General features: G+C 50.7%; 1 non-coding gene and 1 pseudogene across 1 annotated transcript; one reads left to right on the top strand and one right to left on the bottom strand.

Annotated features, from left to right (window-relative positions):
• Nucleotides 1-580: 580 nt before the first annotated feature.
• TRNAD-GUC (transfer RNA aspartic acid (anticodon GUC)) lies at nt 581-652 on the top strand. Its single transcript has one exon. It is a non-coding gene; the product is annotated as a tRNA-Asp (tRNA).
• An 18,584-nt stretch (nt 653-19,236) lies between these two features.
• Nucleotides 19,237-21,541, bottom strand: LOC149337501 (uncharacterized; annotated as a pseudogene).

Here is a 21,541-nt window from a genome sequence, read left to right as displayed (position 1 = left end):
CGGTGTCCGAAAAACCGCGAAAAGCCTTCAACGGCTAGTAGCCGGCAGGTGGGAAAAGCCTTCTAGTGAGCGATGAGGAGCCCCAGGTAGCTACTGACCCCGTGTTAGGTTTTCCTGTCTCCGACGGTCGGAGCCCGTTGCGTATGGTGGGTGGTCGGGCATCCCGTGAGTGGGGCCGCACCATTGGGCAATCTCGATGCTCTCCCTGCCCTGGCCAGGCGGGCCAGTAATGGAGTCGAGATAATTGAAGGATCAGAGCAAAAATCTCGCTGTCCCCATTCCCTTCCCACGTCCCATTTCCCTTTCCGCTACTTCCCAGGGGAGGTCAGGGGAGCCTCCCCGGGCCCGCTCTCTCGGCTGTGGGTCGCTAATGTAGCATTATCCCTAATATTTTATTTTTCCACCCACGGGTGGGCAAATTACAACTTGCCTACGGGCATCCTCTTTTATTTTCCAATTGGGTTAAGCCTGTTGTGTGTAAACGGTGCAGGCAGGGGCCTATTATTTTTATTTCCTTTTCGGTTGCCCCAACCTATTCAATGTGTCTTTAACTAAGCGACGGTGCGCCTGTGTTTCTGTCTCCTCGTTAGTATAGTGGCCAGTATCCCCGCCTGTCACGCGGGAGACCGGGGTTCGATTCCCCGACGGGGAGCTTAGTTTTCTTTTTTACTCCCTTTCTCCTTCTGTGTCTTTAACTAAGCGACGGCCGCCGCGGTGGCTCAGCGGTTATCATTCTACTTCCGGCCACTGGCGTGTACGGACGCAGGATCATGAGCTCCCACGGAGCGGCGACGGCGGCCATCGATGGCCGCGGAAACAGGTTCAGCGCCGAAGACAAGGAGTATGAGATCTTCTTGCCTACCCTGCCCACCGGACGTGTTGTTCTAAACGCAGTTTTTTTGCACGGAGATGTGCGTGTGAGACCTTACAGGGTCGAAGACTTCAGGGACGCCCTCGCCAACACTGGTGCGCTCCCCGACGTCGTGGCGTTGGGGGCGTACCAGGTAAACCACGTGTGGGCGGTAACCTTCAGCAGCCCAGAAGCCGCGAAGAAATTAGCCGCCTTGAAGGAGCTTGAGGTAAAGGGACGCCGGTGCGTTGTTTTCGACCCGGAGGATCAGCAGGTAAAGCTGCGCTTGCATTGGATGCTGCACGGCGTCGCCGATGACGACATCCGGACTGATTTCGCGGCGTTCGGAAACGTGACCGAGGTGACGCGGGAGCGTTGGCGCGTTCAAGGAATGAAAGAGAAGGGATCCACCACGAGAACAGTGCTGCTCAAGTTGAAGCCAGGTATGAAGGTGGACGACCTGCCCCACCAGGTTCGAGTCGCCGGCGAGTTAGCTCTCGTGGTGGTGCCCGGGCGGCCGATGCAGTGCCTGCGTTGCCACGGCGCGGGTCACGTTCATCGCGACTGCAAGGTTCCCAGGTGCTCCAAGTGCAGGCGCTGCGGACACGCGGACGAGGACTGCGTCCGTACCTACGCGTCTGCGACCGGGCTCGGAGGTAAAGGAGACAGCGCGGAGCTGATGGATGTCGCGGAGGCTGAGGACGCAGCGAGGGGTACCGACGAGTTGGGCAACCTCCCTGTGTCGCTGGACACGTCGGCGACTTCAAGCGGCGACGCCCCTCTTGCCAGTGGACCAGGACTCCAGCCACCAACGGGAGACTCGCCTCAGTCAAAGGAGGCGACTTCGGGGGATGCAAAAAGCCTACCAGTGCCCATGGACTTTGTAGCGAAGGAGCCTACCGAGGGTCATCGGCAGAACACCGGTGGCCGTGCGACCACTGTGGCTACGCCTGGGAAGCGTCCCCATGGAGACACCAGCCCCGACGGCGACAAGGAGGCGGCGCCCAGCGTAGAGGAACCACCAGCAAAGACGCCTCAAGCAAGGCGGGCCAGTTTTCGGCCGCGCCCTAACCTTGCGAGCGAGAAGCGCGCCGGCGACAAGGCGCCTCCCGAGCTGGGCCAGGTGCACGCTCAGGATGACGCCGGCGGCGATGGCGGCGGTGGCGTCTAGCCATGTGCTGGACGCGAGAGGTAAGCACCACGCTTTCGGTCTCTTCTTCTTATGTAGAAATGGCTCCTGCATCTCCACTGAAAGTCGCCTCCCTGAATGTTAGAGGTCTGGCAGGAAAGAGAAAGCAAGGCCAGCTCTTTCGGCTTTTAACGGAGCACGGCATAGATGTACTGGCTGTGCAGGAGACGAAAGTAGACGGCGAAGAGGAGACCGGGAGCATGGTGCAACGTTTCACGTCCTCGTTTTTTGCTGTAGTCAGCCACGCTGTAGGCACATCGGCTGGCTGTGTTCTTTTTCTAAAGAAGTTGCCGGGGCTAGAAGTGCAAGCTCATTTCTCTTGTATGTCGGGCCGGTGTGTTTTCCTTGACTTTCGATTGAATAACGTCGAGTGGCGGATAATTTGTCTGTACGCGCCTAATGAAGCAGAAGAAAGGGCGCAGTTTTTTTATAGCATCGAAGAGCGCCTTCGTAGTGACAGACAGCTGATCGTCCTGGGCGATTTTAATTGTGTTCTTAGTGCGCGAGATAAGACAAGCCCTCGGCCCTTTAGAGATGCCAGCACACAAGTGTTATCGCTAATGGTTGAGAAATGGAACATGGAAGATGTGGCAGAGTGTCTTGAGGGAACGCGTGCAGTAAAGCTCACGCACTTTCAGGGTTCTAGCCATGCACGGCTGGACCGCATTTATGCATCCGTCGATGTCTTACCTGAATGTCATAGTTACGATGTTGTGCCAGTATCTTTTTCAGACCATTGTTTAGTTAAATGTTGTTTTGGGATGGTAAAGATAGGGAATTCTTTTTCGTGGGAAATGTGGAAATTAAATAATAAACTCTTGCAGGACGAACTGTATACCAGCATAGTAAAAGATGAAATTGCAAAAATAGGCCCCGGTAAAAATATGCACATATGGCAACAGTGGGAGCTGTGTAAAGAAACTATAAAAATTAAAGCAATAGAGAGGGCTTCCTGTATACGGTTTCAAGAAAAACAGAAAGAGACAGAGTTAAAGAAGCTGCTCCATAGGCTGCTTCAACAGGAAACTCTAGCGCCGGGGAAATGGACTGAAGATGTAACGAAAACAAAGCAAAAACTAGAATTGATGGAAGAAGAACGGTATCGGGGAGCGTTAGTAAGGGCAAGGGCAGAAGACATAGCTGCAGGGGAGACGCCATCAAAACGAGCGCTAGGGTTGGAAAAGGCAAACGCTGAAAGAAACCACATCGACAAAATAGAATGGGGCGGTGTCTTGTCGGCGGACAACGACCACATAAAAGCAGCTTTCAACGAGCATTACCAAGCGCTCTTCGCTTCCCACGTGGTAGACACTATCACGTTTAAAGATAAGTTTCTGGCGGCGATGCCGCGTCTCGGTGATGACGTAAAAGAGAGATTAGAAATGGCTATCAGTGAAGCCGAAGTGGAGCATGCAATCGCCAGTTTAAACCCCGGTAAATCGCCGGGACCAGATGGGCTCAGCGCGCGTTTTTACAAAGAATTCAAGCACGAAATTGCCCCTATTTTGAACGTGATATTTAACGCAGCCTACACAGTAAATGCACTGCCTCCGTCATATGGGTCATCCCATACGGTGCTCATTCCTAAAACGGATCAAATAGATAAATTGCGACTGGTTACAGCCTACAGACCCATAGCACTTACGAATGTTGAATATAAAATTTTTATGAAGGTTTTGGCTCGGAGGTTGCAGACGGTGATTAAGGATATAGTTGGGCCACACCAGACGTGTGGGATAAAAGGGAGGTCAATAATGTCCAATATTCATAAGATGCGAAGTGTACTTGAGTGTTGTGATGACTCGAATGGTCGGGTGGCCATTCTCCAGGTCGACCTTGAGAAAGCTTTTGACTGTGTCGATCACGAAAATTTGTTTTCTATTTTGGACCATGCGAATGTTGGGTCAGTTATCCGCAAGGGCGTGGCCCTGGCGTACCGAAACTGCACGACGAGATTGATCGTAAATAAGAGTCTGGGGGCCCCCATTAGCGTGCAGCGTTCGGTGCGACAGGGCTGCCCTCTCAGCCCTCTTTTGTTTTGTATATATATTGAGACATTGTGTATTAAAATATTGAACAATGATAACGTAAAAGGGTTTAAGTTACAAGCAGCCGAGGTGAAGCTGCTGGCGTACGCGGACGATGTTGCACTTTGTACGGTTGACCATGAGAGTATAACCGAGGCGGTCAAATGTGTCCGTGAGTTCTCTCAGGTTACCGGACGCGGGGTGAACTGGGCCAAGTGCCTTGGGTTCTGGCATGGACGGTGGCCATCGCAGCTTGACCACTTTGCAAATGTGACGTGGGCGAAAACCCCAACCAAGTACTTAGGTGTCGAGCTTGACGGTTACCGCCAAAGCGAGCAATATTGGCAAGAGCAGACGAAAGCGCTAAGGGAGAAAGCGGAGAAGTGGAAAGGTGCCAACTTATCAATTTTCGCCAGGGCTACTGTATGTAACCTTTTTTTTATCAGTAAACTTTGGGTTGTTATGCAAGTTTTGCATTGTTCGCGTGTAAACATACAGAAGCTCCGCAGGATTTTCGCTGTCTTTGTTTGGGCTGCAGAATGGAAACGCTGCAGCAGAACAAATTTATTCCGTCGGGTAAAAGACGGCGGCTTGGGACTTGGACACCTCTTTTTGCGGCAAGTGGTCAATCGGTTTTTGTTTTTCCGCGACGTTTCTGACCCTTTCTTGCGCACTGTCTGCCAAGTTAGGCTGCGGCGCCTACTGCCGGAGTTTGTTGTCTCCACCGAAGAAGTTACGTGTGGTATTTTCGGCTATTACAGAGAGGTCGTCGCAAGTCTTAGATTTTTTTCAGTGCGTTTTTCTAATGAATATTTGTCCTGTGTAAAACGGAAAAAGCTGTACCACGATTTATGTGACACTGTTTTACCACAACCTTTGTATAGAGTCTTATACAGTGGAGGCCCAGGCTCGGACGTCTTAAAGAGGGTAAAGAAAATGCAGGTGCCGCCAGGAGCTAAGACCTTTTTCTTTAAATTACACACCGGAACGTTGCCAGTAAAGAAATTTTTTGAGGAAAAGGATTTATTTTTACCTTGGGGTTCGCATTGTTTAATCTGTAAGCAGCCGGAAACAGTAGACCATGTTTTTTTACATTGTTGGGAAGGGGTTTATTTTTGGGATGTTTTGCAACGGACTATGAAGAAAGATTTCCCCCTAGATTCGCATGGCATTCGATATTTAAGCATTGATAATGACGACGGGGTTCCATTTGATTTAATTATGCTCCTGGGTCTCCACTGTATATGGCGCTCAAGAATGGCAGGCTATCACTGTGACAGGGAAGCACGCCCTGCCCGAATTTATTTCCGAGAGTGTATGGACTGGTTTGTCGCTATACAAAAAGCGGCTGCGGAACCTCCCGAGTGGCTCTCAAGGGTAGAGCCTTTGTTGTCCTTGCGGGAGTTTTAATGTGACGAAGCCAGCCTGATGCTGGCTGAGTATGACTTTCAGTGTGTTCATTGTCTTGTATTATTGCTTTTGTGATTTGTCTGTTCTTTTTCGTGCAGTGTTGTTTTCCAAAGCCAGGAAATAAAGGAAAAAAAAAAAAGTGGCTCAGCGGTTATGGTGCTCGGCTGCTGACCCGAAAGACGCGGGTTCGATCCCGGCTGCGGCGGCTAGAATTTCTTTGGAGGAGAAATTCTAGAGGCCCGTGTACTGTGCGATGTCAGTGCACGTTAAAGAACCCCAGGTGGTCGAAATTTCCGGAGCCCTTCACTACGGCGTCTCTCATAGCCTTAGTCGCTTTGGGACGTTAAACCCCATAAACCATAAACCATAACTAAGCGACGGTGCCCCTGTGTTTTTGTCTCCTCGTTAATATAGTGGCCATTCTACTTCCAGACGCGATAGCGGACGGTCGCAGAATCATGGGCTCCCACGGAGCGGCGATAGCGGCCGTTGCCGGCCGCGGAAACAGGTTTGCCAGCGACGCAGATCAGGATTACGAGATCGTTCTGCCTACCCTGCCCACCGGACGTGTTGTTTTAAACACGGTTTTTTTGCACGGGGACGTGCGTGTGAGGCCCTACAGGGTCGAAGACTTCAGAGACGCCCTCGCCAACGTTGGTGCGCTCCCCGACGTCGTGGCGTTGGGGGCGTACCAGATAAACCACGTGTGGGCGGTGACCTTCAGCAGCGCTAACGCCGCAAAGAAATTGGCCGCCATGAAGGAGCTGGAAGTGAAGGGACGCCGCTGCATCGTTTTTGACCCAGAAGACCATCAGGTAAAGCTGCGCCTCCACTGGATGCTTCACGGCGTCGCCGACGAGGATATCCGTACGGCATTCGCGGCGTTCGGCAACGTGACCGAGGTAACCCGGGAGCGTTGGCGCGTCGCGGGCATGAAGGAGAAGGGGTCCACCACGAGGACCGTGCTCCTGAAACTGAAGCCAGGCGTGAAGGTGGACGACCTGCCTCAGCAGGTACGAGTCGCTGGCGAGTTGGCTCTCGTGGTAGTTCCCGGGCGGCCGATGCAGCGCCTTCGTTGCGGCAGCACGGGGCACGTTCGCCGCGATTGCAAGGTGCCCAGGTGTTCGAAATGCCGACGCTATGGACACTCGGAGGCTGACTGCGTTCGTACCTACGCGTCGGCTACCGGGCATGTAGCAGCGAGCGACTCCGCAGAACTGATGGTCGTCGTCGAAGCAGAGGAAGCAGCGAGCGGTGCCGACGACACGGGCAAAACGGAGGGGGCGGCGGTTCAGCCAGCTGTTGCGAGTAGCGGCACCGACACCGTGGTCTCACAGGAGAGCGGGCCGCCAGTTAGTGACCCTTCATTGACGCCTCTGGAGACACCCAAGGACAGAGCGAACCCGCCAGTACCAGTGGACGTGGAATCGAAGGCGGCGAGCGAAGACCACGACGAGAAGGCCGACGCGCGCATGGCTACTGGTATCACTACCCCTGCGAAGCGTCCGCACGACGAGACCAAGCCCGACGGGGATAAGGCAACAGAGCCCAGCGTCGAGGAACCACCGGCAAAGACGCCGCAAGCACGACGGCCCAGTCTGCGGCCGTGCCCAAAGGTCCCGGCTGAGAAGCGTGGCGGCGACAAGGCGCCTCCTGACCAGGAGCACGTGCTTGCGCCGGATGACACCGGCGGCGACGGCATCGTCTAGCGACATGATGCTAGGTGCGGGAGGTAAGCACCGTGCTTTCGGTCTCTTCTTCCTGAGTTAAAATGGCTTCTGCAACTCCGTTTAAAGCCGCCACCCTAAACGTCAGAGGCCTGGCAGGTAAAAGAAAACAAAGCCAGCTGTACCGACTTATAACGGAGCAAGATATCGATATACTGGCAGTGCAGCAGACAAAAGTCGACGGTGAGGAAGAGACCGGGAGCATGGTGCGGCGTTTCACGTCTAGATATTTTGCCGTCGTGAGCCACGCTGTGGGCACATCGGCGGGTTGTGTTCTTTTCGTGAAGAAGTTGCCTGGGCTAGAGGTGCACGGTCATCATTCGTGCAAGACGGGCAGATACGTGTCCATTGAATTTTCGCTGTGCAACATTGACTGGCGCATTGTTTGCCTGTACGCACCTAATGCGGTTGATGGCCGAGCTGCGTTTTTTGAAAGTGTCGAAGAACGGCTTCGCATGGACAGACAGGTGATTGTTATGGGCGATTACAACTGTGTCATTAGTGCGCGCGACAAGACAAGCGTCCGAGGTTTCCGAGATAAAAGCACCGAAATGTTGTTACGAATTATTGCGAACTGCAACCTCGAGGATGTAGCAGAGTGTCTTGAAGGAACGCGTGCTGTAAGGTACACACGATTCGAGGGCACAAGTCACGCACGGCTAGACCGCATTTATGCATCCGCGGAAACTGTACCTAAATGCAATAGTTATATAGTTCTGCCGGTTTCATTTTCTGACCACTGTTTGGTTGAATGCTGCATAGGAATCGTTAAGAAGGGGAATGGTTTTTCGTGGGAAATGTGGAAGTTAAATGACAAGTTACTTCAGGACGAATTTTATAACCGAGCTGTGAGGGAAGAAATAGCAAAAATAGAACCAAGTAGAAACATGAGGATATGGCAGCAATGGGAGCTCACTAAAGAAATTTTAAAATTAAAAGCAATAGAAAGAGCGACCTGTATACGTCATCAAGCAAAACAACAGGAAACGGAGCTAAAGACACTGCTTCAGAAGATGCTAAAACAGGAATGCCGAGCGCCTGGTAAATGGATGGAGGACATAAGAAAAACCAAACAAAAGCTACAGCTAATCGAAGAAGAACGTTTTCGGGGAGCCTTGGTGAGGGCAAGGGCACAAGACACGGCTGCAGGGGAAGCGCCAACGAAACGAGCGCTTGGTTTAGAAAAAGCCCGTGCCGAAAGAAATCACATTAACGAAATAGAATGAGGAGGTGTTTCAAAATTGGACATCGATCATATCAAAGCAGCTTTTTTCGAGCATTACCAGGCGCTCTTCGCATTGCATCCGGTAGATGCTATCACATTTAAGGCGGCGTCTCTAGCCGAGATGCCGCGTCTGGACGACGAAACTAAAGACAGATTAGAGCAGGAGATAACTCAATTGGAAGTTGAGGAAGCAATAGACAGTTTAAACTGAGGTAAGTCGCCTGGACCGGACGGGTTCAGCGCGGCATTCTACAAAGAATTTAAACATGTAATTTCCCCGGTCTTGAAGGTCATATTTGATGAATTCTTTAAACTAAAAGCACTGCCTCCGTCCTATGGCTCGTCCCATACTGTGCTGATTCCGAAAACGGACGACATAGACAGATTACGACTGGTAACAGCATACCGACCCATACGTCGAGTACAAAATTTACATGAAGGTTTTGGCGCGAAGGTTGCAGACCGTGATTCATTTATTAGTTGGTCCGCATCAGACCTGCGGGATTAAAGGGCGGTCCATTTTTACAAATATTCACGTTGCGCGCAGCGTCTTAGAATGCTGTGATGACACTAATGATCAGGTGGCCATACTCCAGATAGATTTAGAAAAGGCTTTTGACTGCGTTGCCCATGAGCTTTTGTTTGCAGTATTAGGCCATGTTAATGTTGGTTCTGTTATCCGCGAGGGTGTGGCCCTGGCGTACCGGAACTGCACGACGAGATTGATCGTGAACAAGAGTCTGGGGGCCCCCATTAGCGTGCAGCGTTCGGTGCGCCAGGGCTGTCCCCTCAGCCCCCTTTTATTTTGTATTTATGTGGAGACCCTTTGTTTAAAGATACTGAAAAACAGGAGTATTACCGGATTCTGATTACAAGCAGCCGAAGTAAAGCTCTTGGCGTACGCTGATGACATTGCTGTGTTTGCCGTTGACGAGGGAGGCATAAGCGAGGCTGTTCAATGTGTACGCGATTTCAGCCAAGCCACAGGCAGCGGGGTTAACTGGTCGAAGTGCCTCGGGCTTTGGCATGGAAGGTGGGCATCTACGCCTGAAAGGTTTGCTAGTGTGCCGTGGACGACAACACCAGATAAGTACTTGGGCGTTCCGCTCGATGCTTACCGTGACAGTGAACAGTATTGGACAGGACAGGTTAAGGGGATACGGGAGAGAGCTGATAAGTGGAAAGGAACGACCTTGTCGATTTTCGCCATAGCCACTGTTTCCAACTTGTTCTTTCTCAGCAGGCTCTGGTACGTAATGCAGGTGCTGCACTGTTCACGGTTAAGTATTCAAAAGCAACACCGAATTTTCGCCGTCTTTATCTGGTCGTCGGAATGGGAGCGCTGCAGCCGGACCAACCTGTTCCGACGGGTACAAGACGGCGGGCTGGGACTGGGCCATTTGTTTTTGAGACAGCTGGTCAATCGTTTTTTGTTTCTTCGGGACACAAGAGACCCGTTTTTGCGTACCGTATGCCAAGTTAGACTGCGGCGTCTGCTGCCGGAGTACGTTGTCGGAACTGCTGAAATTTACAGCAGGGTCAGCGGTTTTTACCGGGAAATCGTTGCCAGTGTAAGGTTTCTTTCCGCGCGGTTTTCGAACGACTTTCTGTCCACTGTGAAACGGAAGAAGCTGTACCATGCTTTGTGCGATGTTGTTTTCACCGTGCCGTTGTACAGGGCCTTGTACAGTGGAGGCCAAGGCAAAGATGTTTTAAAGAGAGTTAAAAAAATGCAGGTTCCGTCAGGAACAAAAACCTTTTTTAAGCTGCACACCGGAACCTTGCCGGTTAAAACATTTTTAGAGGGAAAGGATTTATTTTTACCCTGGGGATCTCACTGTTTAATTTGCAGAAAGCCGGAAACAATAGACCATGTATTTTTACACTGTTGGGAAGGGGTTTATTTTTGGGATGTATTGCAGCGAACACTAAAGAAAGAATTTCCACTAGACCCGTATGGCATCCGGTACTTATGTGTTGAAAATGAGGATGGGGTGCCTTTTGACTTAATAATGCTGACAGGCCTCCACTGTATATGGCGCTCCAGAATGGCAGGCTGTCATTGTGACCCAGACGCAAGACCTTCCAGGATTTACTTCCACGAAAGCATGCATATGTTTCTGGCCATTCAGAAAGCCGCTGCGGACCCTCCAGAGTGGCTCTCAAGACCAGAGCCGCTCTGTACATTGCGTGAACTTTAATTCGACGAAGCCAGATTCGTGCTGGCTGACCACGAGCCGTATGTACAAAGCGTTTATTTTGTTTTGTTGATTTTCTGTGTCAAAGCCAGGCAATAAAGAAAAAAAAAAGTTAGTATAGTGGCCAGTATCCCCGCCTGTCACGCGGGAGACCGGGGGTTCGATTCCCCGACGGGGAGCTTACTCTTCTGTTTTACTCCCTTTCTCCTTCTGTGTCTTTAACTAAGCGACGGTGCGCCTGTGTTTCTGTCTCCTCGTTAGTATAGTGGTTATTCTACTTCCAGCCACTGGCGTGTACGGACGCAGGATCATGAGCTCCCACGGAGCGGCGACGGCAGCCATCGATTGCCGCGGAAACAGGTTCAGCGCCGAAGACAAGGAGTATGAGATCTTTTTGCCTACCCTGCCCACCGGACGTGTTGTTCTAAACACAGTTTTTTTGCACGGAGATGTGCGTGTGAGACCTTACAGGGTCGAAGACTTCAGGGACACCCTCGCCAACACTGGTGCGCTCCCCGACGTCATGGCTTTGAGGGCGTGCCAGGTAAACCACGTGTGGGCGGTAACCTTCAGCAGCCCAGAAGCCGCGAAGAAATTAGCCGCCTTGAAGGAGCTTGAGGTAAAGGGACGCCGGTGCATCGTTTTCGACCCGGAGGATCAGCAGGTAAAGCTGCGCCTGCATTGGATGCTGCACGGCGTCGCTGACGACGACATCCGGACTGCTTTCGCGGCGTTCGGAAACGTGACCGAGGTGACGCGGGAGCGCTGGCACGTTCAAGGAATGAAAGAGAAGGGATCCACCACGAGAACAGTGCTGCTCAAGTTGAAGCCAGGTATGAAGGTGGACGACCTGCCCCACCAGGTTCGAGTCGCCGGCGAGTTGGCTCTCGTGGTGGTGCCCGGGCGGCCGATGCAGTGCCTGCGTTGCCACGGCGCGGGTCACGTTCGTCGTGACTGCAAGGTTCCCAGGTGCTCCAAGTGCAGGCGCTACGGACATGTGGACGAGGACTGCGTCCGTACCTACGCGTCTGCGACCGGGCTCGGAGGGAAACGAGACAGCGGGGAGCTGATGGATGTAGAGGAGGCTGAGGACGCAGCGAGGGGTACCGACGAGTTGGGCAACCTCCCTGTGTCGCTGGACACGTCGGCGACTTCAAGCGGCGACGCCCCTCTTGCCAGTGGACCAGGACTCCAGCCACCAACGGGAGACTCGCCTCAGTCAAAGGAGGCGACTTCGGGGGATGCACAAAGCCTACCAGTGCCCATGGACTTTGTAGGGAAGGAGCCGATCGAGGGTCATCGGCAGAACACCGGTGGCCGTGCGACCACTGTGGCTACGCCTGGGAAGCGTCCCCATGGAGACACCAGCCCCGACGGCGACAAGGAGGCGGCGCCCAGCGTAGAGGAACCACCAGCAAAGACGCCTCAAGCAAGGCGGGCCAGTTTTCGGCCGCGCCCTAACCTTGCGAGCGAGAAGCGCGCCGGCGACAAGGCGCCTTCCGAGCAGGGCCAGGTGCATGCTCAGGATGACGCCGGCGGCGACGGCGGCGGTGGCGTCTAGCCATGTGCTGGACGCGAGAGGTAAGCACCACGCTTTCGGTCTCTTCTTCTTATGTAGAAATGGCTCCTGCATCTCCGCTAAAAGTCGCCTCCCTGAATGTTAGAAGTCTGGCAGGAAAGAGAAAGCAAGGCCAGCTCTTTCGGCTTTTAACGGAGCACGGCATAGATGCACTGGCTGTGCAGGAGACGAAAGCAGACGGCGAAGAAGAGACCGGGAGCATGGTGCAACGCTTCACGTCCTCGTTTTTTGCTGTAGTTAGCCACGCTGTAGGCACATCGGCTGGCTGTGTTCTTTTTATAAAGAAGTTGCCGGGGCTAGAAGTGCAAGCTCATTTCTCTTGTGTGTCGGGCCGGTGTGTCTTCCTTGACTTTCGATTGAATAACGTCCAGTGGCGGATTATTTGTCTGTACGCGCCTAATGGAGCAGAAGAAAGGGCGCAGTTTTTTTATAGCATCGAAGAGCGCCTTCGTAGTGACAGACAGCTGATCGTCCTGGGCGATTTTAATTGTGTTCTTAGTGCGCGAGATAAGACAAGCCCTCGACCCTTTAGAGATTCCAGCACACAAGTGTTATCGCTAATGGTTGAGAAATGGAACGTGGAAGATGTGGCAGAGTGTCTTGAGGGAACGCGTGCAGTAAAGCTCACACACTTTCAGGGTTCTAGCCATGCACGGCTGGACCATATTTATGCATCCGTTGATGTCTTACCTGAATGTCATAGTTACGAAGTTGTGCCAGTATCCTTTTCAGACCATTGTTTAGTTAAATGTTGTTTTGGGATGGTAAAGAGAGGGAATTTTTTTTTCGTGGGAAATGTGGAATTTCAATAATAAACTCCTGCAGGACGAACTGTATACCCGCATAGTAAAAGATGAAATTGCAAAAATAGGCCCCGGTAAAAATATGCACATATGGCAACAGTGGGAGCTGTGTAAAGAAACTATAAAAATTAAATCAATAGAAAGGGCTGCCTGTATACGGTTTCAAGAAAAACAGAAAGAGACAGAGTTATAGAAGCTGCCCCATAGGCTGCTAAAACAGGAATCTCTAGCGCCTGGGAAACGGACTGAAGATGTAAGGAAAACAAAGCAAAAACTAGAATTGATGGAAGAAGAACGGTATCGGGGAGCGTTAGTGAGGGCAAGGGCAGAAGACATAGCTGCAGGGGAGACGCCATCAAAACGAGCGCTAGGGTTGGAAAAAGCAAACGCTGAAAGAAACCACATCGACAAAATAGAATGGGGCGGTGTCTTGTCGGCGGACAACGACCACATAAAAGCAGCTTTCAACGAGAATTACCAAGCGCTCTTCGCTTCCCACGTGGTAGACACTATCACGTTTAAAGATATGTTTCTAGCGGCGATGCCGCGTCTCGGTGATGACGTAAAAGAGAGATTAGAAATGGCTATCACTGAAGCCGAAGTGGAGCATGCAATCGCCAGTTTAAACCCCGGTAAATCGCCGGGACCAGATGGGCTCAGCGCGCGTTTTTACAAAGAATTCAAGCACGAAATTTCCCCTATCCTGAACGTGATCTTTAACGCAGCCTACACAGTAAATGCACTGCCTCCGTCATATGGGTCATCCCACACGGTGCTCATTCCTAAAACGGACCAAATAGATAAATCGCGACTGGTTACAGCCTACAGACCCATAGCACTTACGAGCGTTGAATATAAGATTTTCATGAAGGTTTCGGCTCGGAGGTTGCAGACGGTGATTAAGGATATAGTTGGGCCACACCAGACGTGTGGGATAAAAGGGAGGTCAATAATGTCCAATATTCATAAGATGCGAAGTGTGCTTGAGTGTTGTGATGACTCGAAAGGTCGGGTGGCCATTCTCCAGGTCGACCTTGAGAAAGCTTTTGACTGCGTCGATCAGGAAATTTTGTTTTCTATTTTGGACCATGCGAATGTTGGGTCAGTTATCCGCAAGGGCGTGGCCCTGGCGTACCGAAACTGCACGACGAGATTGATCGTAAATAAGAGTCTGGGGGCCCCCATTAGCGTGCAGCGTTCGGTGCGACAGGGCTGCCCTCTCAGCCCTCTTTTGTTTTGTATATATATTGAGACATTGTGTATTAAAATATTGAACAATGATAACGTAAATGGGTTTAAGTTACAAGCAGCCGAGGTGAAGCTGCTTGCGTACGCGGACGATGTTGCAGTTTGTACGGTTGACCATGAGAGTATAACCGAGGCGGTCAAATGTGTCCGTGAGTTCTCTCAGGTTACCGGAAGCGGGGTGAACTGGGCCAAGTGCCTTGGGTTCTGGCATGGACCGTGGCCATCGAAGCCTGAGCACTTTGCAAATGTGTCATGGGCGAAAACCCCAGCCAAGTACTTAGGCGTCGAGCTTGATGGTTACCGCCAAAGCGAGCAATATTGGCAAGAGCAGACGAAAGCGCTACGGGAGAAAGCGGAGAAGTGGAAAGGTGCCAACTTATCAATTTTCGCCAGGGCTACTGTATGTGACCTTTTTTTTTATCAGTAAACTTTGGTTTGTTATGCAAGTTTTGCATTGTTCGCGTGTAAACGTACAGAAGCTCCACAGGATTTTCGCTGTCCTTGTTTGGGCTGCAGAATGGGAACGCTGCAGCAGAACAAATTTATTCCGTCGGGTAAAAGATGGCGGCTTGGGACTTGGACACCTCTTTTTGCGGCAAGTGGTCAAGCGGTTTTTGTTTTTTCGCGACGTTTCTGACCCTTTCTTGCGCACTGTCTGCCAAGTTAGGCTGCGGCGCCTACTGCCGGAGTTTGTTGTCTCCACCGAAGAAGTTACGTGTGGTATTTTCGGCTATTGCAGAGAGGTCGTCGCAAGTGTTACATTTCTTTCAGTGCGTTTTTCTAATGAATATTTGGGCTGTGTAAAACGGAAAAAGTTGTACCACGATTTATGCGACACTGTTTTGCCACAACCTTTGTATAGAGCCTTATACAGTGGAGTCCCAGGCTCAGACGTCTTAAAGAGGGTAAAGAAAATGCAGGTGCCGCCAGGAGCTAAGACCTTTTTCTTTAAAAGGAAGCTGAAGAGATTTTCGAATTCATTAAGATGCTCACGTATGGATGTGGGAACCTTAAAAATCATGCGGGTGAAATTTTTTTGCAGATTAATCACTTAGGAGCGACGTAATCGCCGTTTAAAATTGCGCGGTAGCTCCGCCCCCGCTGTCCGCCGAGCTCTGCTGATGACCCTGACGATGCGAGCCGAAACCGGAAACCGTGGGGTGGTGACGTAAACATTGGTGTTCCGTCGCCTCGCAGCCTCCGCGACTGTGCTTGTTTCTGCGTGCGTGCCATCGTAAGCTGCTTCGATCTGCCGTGTGTTCCTGTATTTGTGTTTTTTATGTTTTTGGTGACGTACAGAAACGTGGGCAGCATCGAGTGAAGCGGTGGACCATCATGCCGGCGTTCTGCGCAGCCTTCGGCTGCACTAACACCAGCGGCCGCGACGATGTGGTCTTTCATAATTTCCCGCAAAATAAGAAACTTTCCGCGAGGTGGGTCGCTGCTGTGAAGCGAAGGGATTTCAAGCCCTCAAAAACTACAGTGCTATGCTCTGACCACTTTCGTGATGAAGACTATAACCATAGCGTGTCGATAATGCGTTCATTGGGCCTGTCAACAAAGTCAGCTGGACTGAAACCCGGCGCAATACCTTCGCGCACAGGAGCTCGTCACCGCCACCGAGGCCAGCTTTCGCGAAAAGGAGGAAGCTCGAGGTAAGAATTTGTGTATTAACTCTATGAGAATTTGACTGCGCTATCCGGTGTTCTGTGTAGTGTATGGCGCATAATTTCGTGGATGCAAGACTTTCGGTAGTAGTGAGATGGACGGCGCTGCAATGAGAATGTCAGGACGGCAGCAAACTGCAGCTTACAAAATAAGTGCTTAGCTGTTATGCTTGCAGGCATGCATCATGCATCTCGTACAGCATTACTCATATCAGAGCTCGGCCCTAAATTTTTTGGCTGAATAAAAATCGTTAAACTGCTACTAATACTGCAAGAGGGAGCGACGCGAAGTGCGCCTCACAACCGGAGACTGCGCGTCGCGCGTGAGCAGAGAACTTCGTTCGGTAAGCGGTTGGTTGGTTTATGGGGTTTAACGTCCCAAAGCGACTAAGGCTATGAGAGACGCCGTAGTGGAGGGCTCCGGAAAGCGAGCACGTGAAAAGACGTTATATGCAGACTCTTTACTCAATTATGTTGGAGCTCAGATATTCTAGGATTCATGCGTAGCCCTCAGTGGCGAGAACATAGGGAGTAGTACTCGGCACATTTTTCTTCGTGGTCGGAGCGCCGAGAAAACTGTTTGCAGATGTTTCTGGTATACGGGCGCGCGGCGTTTCGTTTTCAATTTGGTTTCGCCTGGGGCCTGGCTGATAGCAGCCTCGTCAGCGCCCAATGTGCGCAGTCATGGCACTTGCAGTCCGGCCCCAAAGCGTACACTTTTTTTTTTTGAGCGATCTACGTCGGACGCTGCCGCTGGTTCTGTGTTAGCGCTTGAAGTTGCCTGTCAGGGTTTTTAAAGAGATCTTTTTTGCTTGGCTATAGTATTTGCAGGAGGTGCTCCAAATCTGCAAATACAACATAATATGAAAATAAAAATTTAATGAAGATATGCAGTTTAGTGAGCTAATGGAAGCCTTCTGCTTATTACTGGTGTGTGCCGTATCCCTCAATATAGCCCCAGGGATAAAATTAATACAAGGTTAGTTACCCATTTTTTAAAATAAATTTTGGACCTTCTATAGGAACACCTGGTATATAATAAATGATCTCACTTCGCACGGAGCTCGCCAATCAACAAAATGGTTTATGAAATAAACCAGCAGATTTTACTCATACTGAAGCACACTTTTGTTCTGTTTGGAACAATAACATCATGTGGCTTATGCCTTTCAGTTTCTTGCCGAACTGCTGCAAGATCAAGACTGCGCACCAGACGATAGTGCAAATGAAGAGTGCATGGAAAATGACATCACACCTGGAGGCTGCACACCACCAGGCAGTCAAGAATCCACACCAAAGAGCAATACAAATCAGGACTGTGCAACAAGTCGAATGTCACTGGCAGATGCTGCTGAGGACCCTGCATCGAACTTTTCTAAAAGTGATGACAAGGCTGACAAGTCTGTTCAAGTTCTAATGCAGCCAATACCAGTAAAGTGTTCTGCCAGGAATACGTTTATAACAACACATGTAGTCGTAAAAAATTGCCGAGTGCAGCATGACTTCATACATTAATAATAATATTATATAATTGTGCGCCACATGTGCTACAGCCAGCCTTGCGATTCGGCCTGCTCGGTTGCAGCACGAGGCCATCGAGTTAGTGAAAAAAAATCACTGAGAACAGCACGATAAAGGCGGCCGCAAACGGATGGAGATATTTCTACAAGGGCTTGCAGTATGAAGCAACTCGCCTAAACAAGGATTTCAATTTACTGCCAGATCCCACCTTGGCCCGCAGAACGGAAGGCGCACGTTTCTCACCTCGACGAGTTTTGCCGCAAAGCGCCGCGAACTTCTGTCTTTCGCGTGTGTTGTGAACCGAGCCGGCACGCAGCGACCATGAAGCGATGCCAGCATAAAATTTGCGTGCAAAAAGAGACTGATAACTTCTTGCGCTTGTCAATGGTCTGTGTGGATTACAAGCAGATTTGCGGCAGCACCGTCAAGCGGCAAGACAACAATGCCGACGATCGCATCCCGCTTTCATTGCATTAGGAAAATTTCGTGGAGCAGTGCTATACTACATTTGCTCGCTTCAAAATTAATTTATTGTATCTCTGAATGAAGTTTGGCTAGAAAAGTATGCTTACCAATGGACATTTCCGACACGTGGAGATGCTGACACTTCGCTTTCGTTCAAGCCAAAAGCACCGCTTGCGCCAGCATCGTTGCTTCCTTGGAGCGGTTTGCTCTTTGCGATTCGTTCGTACATGTAGGGGATGACGCCAAGATCCTCCTGGTAATCTTCGATGTGTTCCATCGTGATATAAGCATCAAACCAACAACCGGAACACCGCCGCCGCGTTTCATGTACTACATCGGCGGCGACAGAGCCGGGCTCACCGAGCCAACGCCAGTGTTCACGTCACGAGGCGCCCAGCCAATCACAGGCGGCAACGAGGCGCGCGAGCTGGCCCGAGGCTGCTGCGGCACTTTTCGCCAAAATAAAATGGGTTTGCGCTTTCCTTTGCCTAATTTCGATGAGAAATTCGAATTCCGAGGGTGGAAAACTGTAGAGTGCATCTCTTCACTTAATTTTTTTGGGAAACCTTTCAGCATCCCTTTAAATTACACGCCGGAACGTTGCCAGTAAAGAAATTTTTACCTTGGGGTTCGCATTGTTTAATCTGTAAGCAGCCGGAAACAGTAGACCATGTTTTTTTACATTGTTGGGAAGGGGTTTATTTTTGGGATGTTTTGCAACGGACTATGAAGAAAGATTTCCCCCTAGATTCGCATGACATTCGATATTTAAGCATTGATAATGACGACGGGGTTCCATTTGATTTAATTATGCTCCTGGGTCTCCACTGTATATGGCGCTCCAGAATGGCAGGCTATCACTGTGACAGGGAAGCGCGCCCTGCCCGAATTTATTTCCGAGAGTCTATGGACTGGTTTGTCGCTATACAAAAAGCGGCTGCGGAACCTCCCGACTGGCTCTCCAGGGTAGAGCCTTTGTTGTCTTTGCGGGAGTTTTAATGTGACGAAGCCAGCCTGACGCTGGCTGAGTATGACTTTCAATGTGTTCATTGTCTTGTACTATTGCTTTTGTGATTTGTCTGTTCTTTTTTTTCGTGAAGTGTTGTTTTCCAAAGCCAGGAAATAAAGAAAAAAAATAGTATAGTGGCCAGTATCCCCGCCTGTCACGCGGGAGACAGGGGTTCGATTCCCCGACGGGGAGCTTACTCTTCTTTTTTGCTCCGTTTGGCCTTCTGTGTCTTTACCTCAGTGACGGTGCGCCTGCGCTTGTCTCCTCGTTAGTATAGTGGCCAGTATCCCCGCCTGTCACGCGGGGATACTGGCCACATCAAAACATCAAAACATCATCATACTGGCAAAACGCGTCACATTTGTCGCAATCTCCGAAATGAATGACCATGTTACTTCGGCGTGACTTATTTTCAATGTCTTTCGCGTGTTCGCGTAGCCGATCATTGACGCACCGTCCGGTCTCCCCGATGTAAAATCGGCCGTATGACAATGGGACCTTGTAGATCACACCACAACAACAGTTGACAAATTTGTTTCTTCTGTCAAGCCTTCTTTCCACTTTCCTGATTCACTCTCTTGCACAGGCCTCCCAACTTGTTCCTGGCAGAGAAAAGGAGCTTCACGCCGGCTTTGTTCACAATCTTTTTCAGGTTGTGCGATACTTGATGAACATACGGAATACATGTTATCTTCTTATTGTCCAGTTTGCGCGTCTCCTTCTGAATTCTGCATTCTTTTAATATCGACTCTGCTATGCAAGATAAGACCTTCGTCGGGTAGCCTGCAGCGGTGAGCCTAGTAACCTGCGCGTCAAAGCTGGCCTGGGTTTTATGCGCACATGATCTAAATAGAGCGGCTTTCATGCATGTTTTCGCTATTCCGCGCTTAACTATCTTAGAGTGGGCCGACCGGAAGGGGAGCAGGCTCTTCTGGGATCGCGGGAATTATATCCAACAGACATGGTCACACGATAGCTCAAGTTCCAGATCTAAAAACCTTAGTTTGTTGTTAGTAGGTAGCTCTTTGGTCAATTGTAGGTTGTTAAGTTCAGTGCTGAACACGTCAAAAATCTGAGCAACAGTTTGTTGGGCGCCACCTTTGAGATAAAATACTAAAAAGTCATCTACATAACGCATAACCTTAACAACGGTGCCGTCAAGCTTGGCTTGAAGTTGTCTATCGCACGAAGCTAGGAACAGATCGCTGAGAACGGGAGCGAGGCTGGATCCAATACAAACACCTTGTTTTTGGATGAAAAAACTATCGTCAACTCTAGCAAATGTGGACTATAAATAAAAGTGGAGCATTTCTAGAAACATGCTAACGTTCATGCCACTAGAGTTCTGGAACTTTGTAACTCCGTGACGGTCGATGCACCTACTTATTTCTGCGATCACCGCGCTTTGCGGCAGGGAGTAGTACGTCCTTGACATCCACCGAAAACGCGCTAACGTGGGCAGGACACTCGTTTTGAAGAAATTTCGACACGGCCTCAGGCTTTCTGATGAGGAAAGGATCTTCGACCTCAAGGTGCGACAAGCACTTCTGCAGGAACACCGCTACCTCGCGCTGCCACGTTCCTCATTCAGACACAATGACACGGAAGGGGCAGCTTACTTTGAGTGTCTTGGCGCTGAAGAAGACGGTGAGGCTGGATGCCTTCGACGCCTTGACAGAAAAGGCCAGTCTTGAAAGGCCAGCACGCTCACAAAGCTGTACTGCCTGCTCTTGCACTTTCGACGGCTTGACAGTTTTCACTTGTCTTGTAGAGGTCGTTTGCCACGACGACAAAACCACCCTCTTTGTCCGACTGCAGGAGCTTGACGCCAGCGTCTTTGAGGGCCGATACTGCAGCAGTGAGCCGGCGCGTGCTTCCTTTCTTCACCTCCGGAGGGAGGGAATCCACGCCTTCCTTGATGCATCTCCCAGCTTCATCCGTTCTTACTCTTCTGGCAGCGGTCCTAACAAGAGAGAAGAGTTGCGTTTTGTCGAGTCGCGGATGCTCGCAGTATTTTGGCCCCAGCACGAGCAGGTTATTCACCTTCGGGGGGAGACTTGCGTTTCCCAGCACGACGACGTCTTGTTGAGGCGAGGTAGGAGGCGCTCTTCGGCGAGGGAGCCTAGATTGTGAACGATTGTGAGAGATTGTGAACAAAGCCGGCGGGAAGCTCCTTTTCTCTGCCAGGAACAAGTTGGGAGGCCTGTGCAAGAGAGTGAATCAGGAAAGTGGAAAGAAGGCTTGTCAGAAGAAACACAGAAACAAATTTGTCAACTGTTGTGGTGTGATTTACAAGGTCCCACTGTCATGCGGCCGATTTTACATCGGGGAGACCGGACGGTGCGTCAATGATCGGCTACGCGAACACGCGAAAGACATTGAAAACAAGTCACGCCGAAATAACATGGTCATTCATTTCGCAGATTGCGACAAATGTGACGCGTTTGTAGACCGAACCACTATCATCGCCAAGTGTAGAGATTACACCTCACGCCTGATATCGGAGGCCTTTCACATTCACACATTAGGCAACTCATGTGTAAGCCAACCATCGGTAGCTCTATTCCCACAGGAGATCGCTTTTCTTAATCATTGATGATATCCCGAATGTATGCCTTGCCAT

The sequence above is a fragment of the Amblyomma mixtum genome, chromosome 7 (genome assembly GCF_055824585.1).
Source record: "Amblyomma mixtum isolate Tamu chromosome 7, ASM5582458v1, whole genome shotgun sequence".
Classification (NCBI taxonomy): Eukaryota; Metazoa; Arthropoda; class Arachnida; order Ixodida; family Ixodidae; genus Amblyomma; species Amblyomma mixtum.
The sequence above is the reverse complement of the archived record's forward strand: the minus strand, read 5'-3'. Positions and strand labels throughout refer to the sequence as shown.